Raw genomic sequence first — 10819 nt, forward strand, 5'->3', positions numbered from 1 at the left:
CCTGGGCTGCCATGATCCGTGTGGATAAGCACGCCCATTCAGACAATCCCAACACCTTCAAGTGGGACCTGTAATTCCACCTTTCTCCAGGAGGTGTGTTCCAGGTCATTTCCCAGCAGAGAATCCACAGGCATGGAGGGGATCACAGCTACCCTTAAAGGACCTGAGACCCCTACCCCCCCACACTCAAAGGTAACCTGAGCTACTTTACAAAAGTGCTTTCTGTTATCTACTGCAACTACTTGGTGAAGTACTTTAGTGACCACTTGCTCTTCAGACACCAGGTGATACCTGACAGTACTCACACTGGCTCCAGTCTCTCAGAGCCTCTCCCCTCTGTCCAATGATGGTCACCCACTGCCTGTATTACTTAGTGCTATCAGGCATGAGGGTTCTCTGGACCATCTCACTGTCCCCTAGTGAGACAATGGTCATCTCAGCAAATTCCCCACACCCAGCTGAGGCCAGCTATTCCCAAAGTGCTACACTGGCCATCCCAGGTGTCTGCCCACCAGTGGGGGCCAGTGTCTGCTTGGGAACCTTGGGATCCCTGCTCATGCCACCCTCCTGATCACAAGCAAAACATTTCTGGGATCCCCTCTCTGAAGTTTTACCTGAAGAGACCATGTTTTCCCATCTCCTGAGGAGCATTAATCCTTACCCGGGGAACAAGATTGGGGCCCTTTGGAGAACTCCTTCTGTTTACCCTGGTCACCTCCATTCTGCTGCTGGTGACCCTGCCCACCTTTGGCAGAGTCTCCCCCTACACCTTCCTGTAGACTCTCATACTCACCCAGCGGTCCGCCTCCGGAGCAAGCTTCCTGGGGTCAGTCAGCTTTCTATCCATTAAGTGCTGGGCCAGCTCTGGAAAACACAGACCAGACAAGTGCTCCTAAACACTCAAATTCTACAGCCCCTGGTAAAAGTTTTGCCATATTAAAACTTCTTAGAAGACTTTTCCCATGGATTCCTTTAAATTGTAGGAAAACCGTGACACAGGCGCTACTGGTGAGTAATTTGGACTATGGTAATGCATTGTATATGGGAATGGCCGACTATCTTTTCAACAGATTACAAGTAGTGCAAAATGCAGATGCTAAACTTGTATGCAATAAGAGTAGATATAGTTCTGCCTCTCTCTGCATGAAAGAGCTACATTGGCTACCCGTATGTCAACGAGCCAATTTTAAGCTCATGTGTCTTGCACAGAGAACGCTATACAAAACTGGCCCTCAAATCTTGCATGGGAGACCAAAATTTCATGCACCTTTGTGTAATTTGAGATCCCGCCATCAGGCATTGGCATCAGTCAAACGTACGACCAAGGCTAGGATGGGCGATCGATCGTTCTCGAAACTAGCAGCGGTCAATTGGAATAAACTCCCTTTAGAACTACGTATGAATGAAGAATGCTTAATGTTCAGGAAAAAACAAAAAACACATTTATTCCCCGGCCACTAAACTGCTAGCAGGAAATCTCCCCCACCTACATTCAGTTATTGTTTTTTACCGCTGTGATGTCCCCTGGGATGAATGTTGCGCTTTATAAATAAATAAATAAAAAAAATTAAAAATCTATTCCCTCACTGCCCTTCACCCAACCATCCAGCGCTCTGCAAAAAGAATCCACATACTCAAGCCATGTCTGGGAATCAAGCTTCTTTATCCGTGTAAACTGATCCCTGTACTTCTCAGGGTAAGACCATGCTGGGTAAGGATGGCTGCCTTCATCTCAGGGTGGGTGAGGTCCTGTGCACCCCCTAAGGCTAACAGTGTGTCCCTTCCCTCCACTATTAAGTGATTCGATATTCCTGTCCTCCAGTTCTTCTCAGGGACCCCATTCATATGAAATGCAGCCTCATAGCCCTGAAACCAATTCTGGATGTCATTTGCCTTAGTATACTCTTTCTATAAATGCTTTGGCCGGTGCATCACTTTCTCAGATTGCATGGATGAAACACTGCCACCATCAGTGCTGGACTTGGCCTTAAAGTCCAACTCTTTTAAGGTCACCTCCTGAGCTAGAATCATTGTTCTCTCCTCTACTGCCAATGTATCCTTTTGAAGCTCTTTTATGCTCCATCTGGAGTCTTTCCAGCTCAAACTGATGCCTCCTGGTCTCTGCATGTTCTCCAGCTCCTCTGGAAGAAACAGTGCTGTTTGCACTGGAATGCGCCTTCCTTCCAGGCAAGATCCTGGTTCACAGAATCCTAAGGCAGGCTGTCCACCTATTCATCCACAGCATCACCCCATGTGATCACCAGCCTTCCCCTTCTTTACCCAGGCCTTCAGCGCCTTTTGGAGCTCCACCTTCTTAGGGAGGCACCATGTAGGACATTTGAGCTTCTTGTAGATTTTTTCGAGATGAGGTACCATGTAGGATGCCAAACTCTGTAGCTCAAACACTAACTCTACAGCTCCAACCACTGGCTCCCCAGACTGAGACATGGTTTGTAGACCAAAAACTCAGGAGTTGCAAAAAAAGAGAAAAATCAAAAACCGTATGTAGTTGCGAAGTGGTTTGCAATCTGGAAGTAGTGTACACTAGTCACTGTCTGTAAAGTACAAACACAAGTCCTTTCCTCACCACTGACCACCAATGTTAGAACCTTCATTAGTTGGCAGTAGTTTGCACCTTGTCCAAGTAGGGGCCCTCGCTCCAGTCAGGGTAAGGATGTCACACAGCTGAGAATCACTGCTCACCTCCCTGGTATTTGGGATGAGCAGTCAGGCTTATCTCAGAGGCAATATGTAAAGCAATTTTACATCCATAAACAGAAACACAGTGAAACCACACTGCTGGTTTAGACAAATGACTAATTTTTATCTGAATTAAACAAGACCAAAACGACAACCTAACACATACAAAAAAATAATACGTGACGTTGGATCTTGTTTTGGAATGCAATAGAAAGTTGACTCCATTCATCAATCATATTAAGGCCTGTGTCCATAGATTTCATGTGTTCAATAAATCTGTATTCCTGTATGAGTAGTTTGATGCTGTGCTTGCTACCTCATAGATTTCGTTTTAGAGCCTCATTTTGCCAGGTTATGTCCTATGTAGCATGGCTGTGTTGCAAAGAGTACTCCACTAAAGGGGCACCTAATGTTCCACATTGATCCTACTTCGGTGTTGTAGTATATATGTATATTTGTTTATACCTATACAAATCAATTAACTATTCATTAAATCACTCCCTTTGCGAAACTGTAGTATATTAATTGTAATAGCAGGGCCATTGAGTCAGCCCCTTCAGAAGTATTTTGAAATATTCCTTAGTGATTCCTTCTGGAACTTTTTTTGCACATATGGCCTTAATTGCCCAGGTTCCATTGGAATACAGAGTGCCCAGTGTTTAATTTGGATACTTTTAGAAAATTTGCATTTTCTTGTCTTAACCATGTGGTGCCTGCAGCCTTTTCCTGGGTCACATGACTAAGTGTTGTTCGCAGTTTGCCTTTGTGCATTCCTCCCAGACAGTATCACAATAAAGGGTCTGGGGGTTGGCAGGATGGGCCATCCCGGCTTAATGAGGGGGCAAGCTGACACTTACCACACTTGCACTTCACACTAGCTGATTGTGGCCCCAGACCGACTGGGAACAGGGCAGGGAGGCAGGAAATTCAAGACACCCTGGGGGGAGGGGGGGGGGTACTCTAGAAGCTTCTTACACTTCAAAGTGGGCCCAAGGTATAAATATTGGACCCTCAGACCCAACTTTTTAGATCACTTGGACCTGTGGAAGACTCACAAGAAGGACTGCTCTGCTGCCCTGCTGCAAGAACGACTTCCCGGCAGCTCTGCTTCCCTGATGCCCTGATGCCCTGATGCCCTGATGCCCTGATGCCCTGATGCAAGAACGACTTCCCGGCTGTTCTGCTTCCCTGATGCCCTGATGCAAGAAGGACTGACCAGCTGCTTTGCTGCCCTGTCCTTTGCCTGCAAGAAGAACTGCTCTGCTGCCTGGGGAAGAAGGACTGGACCTACACCTTGAACCCAGGACCACCAGAGTGAATCCAAGTGCCCCAACACCCTTGAACCCTGCACCTGGACTCTGGTCCTAACTCCCCAAGTGGTGCGTCCCCAGTCCTGGACCCTTGTAAGTGGAGATAAAAGATATTCTGCCAGCCCAGCTGTGGTCCCCATCAGAATGGACGAACCGCGATGCAACCCAACGCAGCCGTTGTAATTCTTTAGCAAAACTGCCAAAAAAGCAATGAAACACGATGCAGGATCTCACATCTTAGCTTCCCATCGGAACCGATGCCAAGTGACGCAACTCAACGCGTACCACGCATCAGTCCTTGGTTCCGCCATGGTGCAACACCCCGCACCCAGGACATAAGATACAATTCTAAGCCTCCTAACATGGTCCCTGTAAGTGGCCCGCGTTTCATCGCCGTCGGCCTGAACTTGTGACTGTTGGTCCAGTACGGTGTCACCAGATAACCACAGTTGGTGCTTTGTGCTTCTAGGCACTATTTTCAGCTAGATCTTCAAAATTGCATCTCTGGTTTTAATAATTAGATTTTTGTTGTTGTGGTGTCAAATAATGAATAAAATGTTACGCTATGTTTTTTTAAATTGGTGTGGGATCTTTGTTGTGTTTTAACTTTATTACTGTTTAAGTAATGCATAAATACTTTACACATTGCCTCGAAGTTAAGCCTGACTGCTTTGTGCCAAGCTACCAGAGGGTTAAACCCAGGTTAATTTTGTGACGTTTTGTGTTTCCCCCTGAAGGGGGGACCCAGGGGGTGCAGGGCGCGAGCCAGGTCTCCCCCTGGGTGGCTTCGCACAATGGAGCGGACACCCAGGTGCCAGGGTAGAGTGCTGATTAGGGGCGCGAGGCGCGCCGAAGGTGATAAGTAGGGGGAGGCAGGGGCGGGAAAATCACTGGGCCCTCGGGAGCGGGGAGGAGGGGCTGGTTTACTCTTTTTTGGGAGTGGGAGCTTTCTGGGCACGATGGGGAACAGTGGGGCGCCTTCGGGTGTGTTGGAGACATTGGGAAATATGGAAGTGGACAATGAGGAATTGGAGGATGGGGAAGTGAGAGATGGGGATGGTGCCGGGGGGAAAAAAGTGGGGAAAGCGGTGAAGGGGCAGAGGGGTTTTGTGGGGCAACCAAATGTGCTTAGTTTTTTGCAGACGTCTAGTGCGGACAATGCAACGGACCAGGCTCTGGAAGATACAAGTCGCAAGCAAGCAGCGTGGCCCGGCAACACTCTTCGAACAGCTCCTTTGCCTTCAGGTACTACGGGGTGGTGGTCGGTTTGGCAACAGGGGGGTCAACCAACAAAAGCGACCAGGTCTATTGGTACTGGGGGAGATACTTTGGGGGACAAGACAGTGCCTGCGCAGCAAGGTTCCTCCTTGGGTGTGGGGCAGGGGGGGGTTGCCCCCGTCCCTGGGTCTCAGCCTCTTCCGGAGCAAGGTAAAGGGGTCCCGGAGGTAGTGGAGGAAGATAAACATATCCACAAGAAATTGCCGTACATGGGGATTGCCATGCCGTTGGGCTCACATCTATCTGATAAGACAAAAAACAGGATTTGGAGACATGAGTTTGTAGTTGTTTTTAAACTGTTGCACCGTGACATTCAGGCAAAGGAGGGCTCCAAGGAGGAGGAGTGGGAGCTGGCGAGGCGTCCCAGGGTGCCTAAGAATATTGAGAACTGGTCGTCTGCTTTCCTGATATATGCCAGTGTATATTGTGAAAAATACCCAGATAGGGCGGTAGCGATTTTCAAATACATGGATATTATTCGGAAGGCTCAGAGTTACTTTGGGGGTTTTGCGTGGCTGTCTTATGACGAGGAGTTTAGAGCCCGGCTAAGTGTGTCTCAGGACAGACCTTGGGGTGATGTGGATTCCGAACTGTGGCTTCAATGGATGGCGTCTTCTCAGCCGCCTGCTACTACGCACACGGCTAGTGGTTTACCTATATCCTATCGGCCCTTTCCCGCTCGTCCCGCCCAGCCTGGGGCGGGGTTTGGAGGCAGAGGTCAGACCCCTATTTTTGGAGCCTGTTGGAATTTCAACAGGGGTTTCTGCAATAGGCAGTTTTGCCGCTATAAACATGAATGTTCTCAGTGCGGTGGGAGGCATCCCCTCACGCAATGCTTCGCCGGCCAGAGGTTCAGTGACCTGGGGAGGGGACAGAGGGGAAGGGGCAATGCTGTCCAGTTTGCAGGAAAGGGGTCCTACTCCGGTTAAGGTGGAGATTCTGGGGCAATGGTTGCAGGAGTATCCTGATGTTGAGGCCGCTAGTAGGCTTTTTTGGGGTTTCAAGGACGGTTTCAAGATAGGTTACCAGGGGCCTAGACTGGGTAGGTGGTCTGATAATCTGAAGTCAGCTAAGGAGTTGCCACAGGTGGTTCAGCGGAAGTTGCAGGGTGAAGTAGACGCCGGAAGAGTGGTTGGTCCTTTTTCCAACTGTCCAATGCCCAATTTGATTGTATCTCCACTGGGGGTGGTCCCTAAAAGGAAAGCGGGGGAATTCCGTATGATACACCACCTGTCATGGCCTGAGGGCTCCTCCATTAATGATTTCATCTCGCCCGACGATGCCTGTGTGTCATACGCTTCGGTGGATGATGCCTTGCGTTTGGTTAGATCGGCAGGGAGGGAGGCGCAATTGGCCAAGAGTGATATCCAGTCTGCTTTTAGGCTGTTACCCATTCATCCTTCTGATTTTGAATTGTTGGGGATGCAGATGCAGGGAGCCTTTTATGTAGATCGAATGCTTCCTATGGGCTGCTCTATCTCTTGTGCCCTCTTTGAGCTTTTCAGCTCATTTCTGCAGTGGCGATTCACTCAGGTTACTGGCCATGCCCTCATTTGTCACTATTTGGATGATTTTCTTTTCATTGGAGTTAAGGCTACAGGTCAGTGCCAGGGAGCTCTGCGGGCTTTTCAGACGCTGGCGCAGGAGCTGGGTGTGCCATTGGCCCCGGATAAGACAGAGGGTCCCAACACGACGATGGTTTTTCTGGGTATTGAAATAGACACCATTGCAATGGTAGCAAGGTTACCAGCGGAGAAAGTTCAAGAAATCTCTGCATTTTTGTCATCTGTGATTGAAGAGCGCAAGTTGGAGCTCAGGAAGGTGCAGAAGCTGTTGGGTTATCTCAACTTTGCATGCAGGGTGGTCCGGGCTGGGAGGACATTTTGCAGGAGGTTGGGCATGGCTATGTCTGGGGCTTTTCTTCCGCACCACAGAGTGCGTATTTCAGCGGCTACGAGGGCTGATCTGGCTATATGGTTGACATTTCTAGCAGAGTTTAATGGGGTGTCTTTGTTTTTTGCGGATGAAGACATGATTTGGCAAGTGCAGATCTACTCGGATGCCTCTGGGGCGCATGGATTTGGCGTATTTTGGGAGGGCCGCTGGTGCGCTGAGAGTTGGCCACGGCATTGGATGTCACAAGGGCGCAGTATTGCTTTTCTTGAGTTCTTCCCACTTTTGGTTGCTCTATATGTCTGGGGCGATGAGTTTCAGAATCGGTCAGTGCTTTTCCACGTTGACAATTTAACGGTGGTTCAGTTGATTAACCAGCAGAAAGCCAGGGATTTGAGAGTTTTACGCTTGCTGCGCGCTTTTATGCTCAAATGTTTACAGCTCAATGTTGTGTTTAAGGCGCGTCATATCCCGGGTGTGCATAACAGTATAGCAGACTCTCTGTCTCGTTTACAGTGGGCGAGATTTCGCAGGCTGGCTCCTGGGGCGGAACACAACAAGACGCCAATCCCACAGTGTGTCTGGGAGTGGGGGGATTGAGACTTGCCGCATTTGTGGAAAACTCCATAGCGGTTTCTACACGACGGAGTTATCAGCAGGCGTGGAAAGAGTTCTTGCACTATGGTAAACTGTGTGCTGAGAATAGGGGGAGTTGGACCGATGCTCAGTTGGTGCTAGGTTTTGTGTTACACTTGATTGACAAGGGCCTCTCGCATACTACCATTTCCGGCAAGTTGGCGGGGGTTTCTTTTTACGGGCAATTGTGGTGGGGGAGGGATTTGGTTCAGGGGGTTTTGGTGAAAAGGGTCCTCAAAGGCTTAAGCAGGGTGCAGGCGGGGACAAAACAGTTACGCAGGGCAATAACTTATGATTTACTGCAAGGAATGCTGCGGCAGTTACCTTTGGTATGTTACGATGAGTCTGAGTGCAGGCTGTTTAGATTATGTTTCTTATGGTTGTTTTTTGGGGCTTTCAGAGCTTCTGAACTGCTTGGGCTGCGTAATAGGACAGGTATCCGCAGTGATGAGGTATTTATTGAGGGGCACAGGTTGAGCCTGTGGTTGAGAATGTCAAAGACGGATCAGCTGGGCAGGGGTAAATGGGTTTTCTTAAACAGAAGTGAGGATGGGTTGTGCTGCCCGGTAGGGGAATGGGAAACTTTCAAGACTTCTAGTGGTTTGGCCATGGGGCTTGTGTTTTGCCACGCCTCAGGGCAGCCTATTTTGGTGGCTCAGTTGCTAGCGGTCATGAGAAAGGTACTTCTTCTTTTAGGGGAAAACCCGTTATGTTTTGGGACACACTCTTTTCGGATCGGGGCGGCTACAGAGGCGGCCAGGTTGGGGTGGTCCTGGGCAGACATACGCCGTATTGGGAGGTGGAAGTCCAAATGTTGTGAGAAATATGTGCGGAAAGTCTCTGCATAGGTTCTCGTTTTTCTTTGGTTTATCATTGTTTTCTGTCTAGGTCTGGCTCCGGGGCCCGTAAGTTTGAAAAAATCGACATGGATAGTAGGACACTCCTTCGTGAAATGGGCTGCAATCTATGCCGAACAGCAGATGTGTGGGCGTTCCCTTGGACTGTGCAGTGCCAACCACGAGGTGGTATGGAAAGGAAAAGGGGGAATGCGTTGGGGGGTTTGTTTCCGATGCTGGCCACGATGTGCTCTGGAAGGGGACCGCCACATTTGCTCATTCTTCATTTGGGGGAAAATGACCTCGTTGATTTGTCAGGGCTGTCATTAATAAAGTTGATGAAACATGATTTGGAAGTCCTCCGGGCTACCTGGGAGAGCACTCAGTTGATCTGGACGGAGTTCATTACGAGGTTGCACTGGAGAGGTGCACGGCATCATGCAGCAATGGAAAAAGCGAGAAGAAAGGTTAATCGTACTATGAGACATTTTTGTGAGGGTCATGGGGTGCAGGTCCTAGCTCACCCCAACATTAAATGCACGGAAGGGTATATGTTTCGGGAGGATGGGGTGCATTTATCTACGATGGGGCAAGCATATTACCTGCTGGAGTTGCGGGATTTGATTGCAAAAATTTGGAAGGAACAAATATGGTGCGCTTGAAAAGGTTTTGTGCACGACCACTAAGTTGCGGGGTGGGGCAGGAAAACTCTGTGGGTTTTCCTGGATGGCGGATTTTTGCTGGGGGGGTGGGCAGCCTTGAGCGGGTTAGCCTATCCTCCAACGGGGGAGGGGGGGAGCAGTCACGTGATCAGGAAATGAGAAGTAAGGGAAAATGCACACAGGGGTCGGGATTCTGTTTAGGGGTAGGGTTTTTACATTGGGGGTTAGGTTTGGGGTGATTTGTGGACAAACTGTGGAAAATTATTGCATTGCAAAAATTATGATTTGGCACCTGTCTTAATAAAGTGGCCTTTTTTGCTAACAAGTAAGTGGTGGTTGGTGATTTATTGTGCGAGGGGGGACCCAGGGGGTGCAGGGCGCGAGCCAGGTCTCCCCCTGGGTGGCTTCGCACAATGGAGCGGACACCCAGGTGCCAGGGTAGAGTGCTGATTAGGGGCGCGAGGCGCGCCGAAGGTGATAAGTAGGGGGAGGCAGGGGCGGGAAAATCACTGGGCCCTCGGGAGCGGGGAGGAGGGGCTGGTTTACTCTTTTTTGTCCCACCCACCCACCCTCTGGTTTATTTAGCATTGTTTTCTTCACCAATTTTTCCTGGTGTTGTCATTACATCGACGTTCTTTTTCCTTTTGCCACGCTAAGACAGGTTTTCTTGTGTTTTGTTTTTACGGCTGTATAGTGTCCTGGGTAGGCGGATTTTTGCTGGGGGGGTGGGCAGCCTTGAGCGGGTTAGCCTATCCTCCAACGGGGGAGGGGGGGAGCAGTCACGTGATCAGGAAATGAGAAGTAAGGGAAAATGCACACAGGGGTCGGGATTCTGTTTAGGGGTAGGGTTTTTACATTGGGGGTTAGGTTTGGGGTGATTTGTGGACAAACTGTGGAAAATTATTGCATTGCAAAAATTATGATTTGGCACCTGTCTTAATAAAGTGGCCTTTTTTGCTAACAAGTAAGTGGTGGTTGGTGATTTATTGTGCGAAAAGATTTTGTCTGTTGCTTGAGAAGGGCTCAACCCCACCCCCTAACAGAGAACCCAATTTTTCACACCCATAATTAGGTAATTTCAAAAAGGTGTTGCCTTGGGTGTTGGTGGCACATGAACAGACGCCTACTGGGTCAAGTAGGGCGAACTCTACTTCAAAAGAGATAATTAAAATGGAGACTGCAAGTCCCAGAATGCATTGTGTTGTAAAGTGGAATATCAGGAAAGGGAGATGCTTTTCAGTGACTTTGTGTTTCATGAAATTCCATTAAATCACATTCAGTAATATTTTGAGTAATATGCAAGTAAATACAAATATAAAATAAGCTCTGAAACTCCATTGAAATGCCACTGTGCTAATTTAAGGGAGGTCAGAATAAAAAAAGTTCCAAACAGCACTTTCTCTGTCTTTGTTCTGTCCACTTCTGACCTCCTAAATTGAGACGAATTGTTTATTAACCCTTGAAATCAAGAAGCCTCTGTTTTCTCCAAGAAATATGTTGGCCC

This window comes from Triturus cristatus, chromosome 8 (genome assembly GCF_964204655.1).
Source record: "Triturus cristatus chromosome 8, aTriCri1.1, whole genome shotgun sequence".
Classification (NCBI taxonomy): Eukaryota; Metazoa; Chordata; class Amphibia; order Caudata; family Salamandridae; genus Triturus; species Triturus cristatus.